The sequence below is a fragment of the Schistocerca piceifrons genome, unplaced genomic scaffold (genome assembly GCF_021461385.2).
Source record: "Schistocerca piceifrons isolate TAMUIC-IGC-003096 unplaced genomic scaffold, iqSchPice1.1 HiC_scaffold_938, whole genome shotgun sequence".
Taxonomy (NCBI): domain Eukaryota; kingdom Metazoa; phylum Arthropoda; class Insecta; order Orthoptera; family Acrididae; genus Schistocerca; species Schistocerca piceifrons.
In genome coordinates this window covers 272,501-275,000 of record NW_025729210.1, presented here as the reverse complement: position 1 = coordinate 275,000, position 2,500 = coordinate 272,501, and the positions used below count along the sequence as shown (strand labels likewise).

Here is a 2,500-nt window from a genome sequence, read left to right as displayed (position 1 = left end):
GCACCAGACTTGCCCTCCAATAGATACTCGTTAAAGGATTTAAAGTGTACTCATTCCGATTACGGGGCCTCGGATGAGTCCCGTATCGTTATTTTTCGTCACTACCTCCCCGTGCCGGGAGTGGGTAATTTGCGCGCCTGCTGCCTTCCTTGGATGTGGTAGCCGTTTCTCAGGCTCCCTCTCCGGAATCGAACCCTGATTCCCCGTTACCCGTTACAACCATGGTAGGCGCAGAACCTACCATCGACAGTTGATAAGGCAGACATTTGAAAGATGCGTCGCCGGTACGAGGACCGTGCGATCAGCCCAAAGTTATTCAGAGTCACCAAGGCAAACGGACCGGACGAGCCGACCGATTGGTTTTGATCTAATAAAAGCGTCCCTTCCATCTCTGGTCGGGACTCTGTTTGCATGTATTAGCTCTAGAATTACCACAGTTATCCAAGTAACGTGGGTACGATCTAAGGAACCATAACTGATTTAATGAGCCATTCGCGGTTTCACCTTAATGCGGCTTGTACTGAGACATGCATGGCTTAATCTTTGAGACAAGCATATGACTACTGGCAGGATCAACCAGGGAGCTGCGTCAACTAGAGCTGAGCAGCCGGCCGCCCGGGAGTGTGTCCCGGGGGCCCGCGCGAACACGCAAGCGTCCGCTCAATCATTCTGCAAACAGGAGGAGGCTGAGCTCCCCTGCACAATACACCTCGAAACCCTCTCAGGTCCCGGCGGCGCGCAGCGCCGTCCCAAGTACTTGGTCGGGTTCGAGAGAGGCGCAATCGCCCGGAGTTAGGCGAGTAGACGCTTTCGGTGCGACCACCCGTGCTCCCAACTGAGCTTGCCGCTGCCGACAGAGGCCCGGGAGCGTGCTGTCGTGGCATTGCCGGCGGGAGACAACACGCGCCACCTACGGTGACCGGCAGCTCCAACGCCAGCGCCACAGAAGGACAAAAGCCCCACTTGGGTGCCGAAGCGAACTCTCCCAGCACAGCGCACGCGCCAACACATCCGCACAGCTGCGATACAAACCACCAGCGAGAACCGCTGGGGCGACCGAGCAGCAGACGGCGTCGCGGCGCCGAGCGCCGGGCGGCAGCGCATCCTCAACGCACACAGTCCTCAATCGGACCAGCACACTGAAGATGTCCACCGCGCTTCGCACCGGGCCCGCGAGGACCTACTTTGGCCGCACGGCGCCGCGCGCAGGGTGCGCCGGCGCGCAGCTGCGACGCCTGCCGCGTCCGTCGGCCGGCGCGCCTGCCACTGGCCGCCCCCACCAGCCGGCTGTAGCGCGTGCGCCCACGCACCGCGCGGCCAGCACGCCGGGAGGCGCCCCCTCACCGGCCGGGGACGGTCCCACCCAGCCACCGCCGCGTATCGCTTCACACCCAGATGCCGTTCAGTTTCGTCGGCATGGTGGGTATCGCTGGAACAACCGGTTAGTACCTCAACCTATCGTCGCCATCACCGATTCACCCCTAGCGAGAACAACCGCACCACAACAGGTTACCATTTGTTCATTTGCGTAACTTCACCAGAAAACGCAGGCGTCCATCGCCATTTGCAACTTCCACGATTATTGCATGCCTGTGTCAGGTGTCACGCCACACTACGTCTGCCCACATACACGCAACAAAATGTGCACGCCTAGACAATACGTGGAAGGTGGCCCCCGTACGTATGCGATGTCCATTGCTCGAACGACTGTCAACCGGCCTCTGTAGCATGTCGCAGATATGGAACGCGGTGCACCATGCCATCACGGTGTGTGAGGAGAGACGACTAGGTCCGAATACATCAACAGACAGCTCATGCTGATCGCCATCCACGGCGTCCGTTCCTCCCACACGTCTCTATGGCGTACCACACTGCAATCCAGCTCTCATAGGGAGACGACACGTAGCTGCGTGCACAATATTTGCACTGTATGGTCCGCCGTTTTTGGGCGCAGTCGTTGTACGGTCACACATGTGCCACGATGTATCATTCAGTACATAAGGACGAATGTGCAGTACAGATTGTGGTTTACGCGTACGACATTAGCGGACAGTTGACACAGGCCGCACCACAACGTAGCCTGAGTACGTCGCATGCGGAGGGCATTGAACATGCAAAGTTCTCACCAACCAGCTTGCGAAGGCAGGGGGCAAGGTGGGGACGTGGGGAGGGGCGGCATGTACGTCCTGCTGCCATCCACATTACAGTGTACAGCAGGAGCATGTGGAAAGTGAGCAAGACTTGCAAGGTGTTTAACATGAAGCGATACACAGGGGAGCGGGGAGTGCGAGTAGCGAACTATATTGCGAGGGTTGCGGGTGGGCAACACTACACTAATTGAACGAGTCGTATAACAATTACAGAGCAGGTTTAGGCGACAACGTGGGTTACGTTAGGCGACAACGTGGGTTAGGTTAAGGCACGACGTGGGTTAGGTTAAGGCACGACATGGGTTAGGTTAAGGCACAACATGGGTTAGGTTAAGGCACAACATGGGTTA

The 2,500-nt window shown here is 57.8% G+C and overlaps 1 non-coding gene across 1 annotated transcript in view; it reads right to left on the bottom strand.

The window, feature by feature from the left end:
* The window catches only part of LOC124772344, a 1,909-nt gene extending 1,326 nt beyond the window's left edge, over positions 1 to 583 (bottom strand). Inside the window, exon 1 of the ribosomal RNA XR_007013966.1 lies at positions 1 to 583. This exon is cut by the window's left edge and continues 1,326 nt beyond it. This is a non-coding gene — a ribosomal RNA (small subunit ribosomal RNA).
* Positions 584 to 2,500: the final 1,917 nt, after the last annotated feature.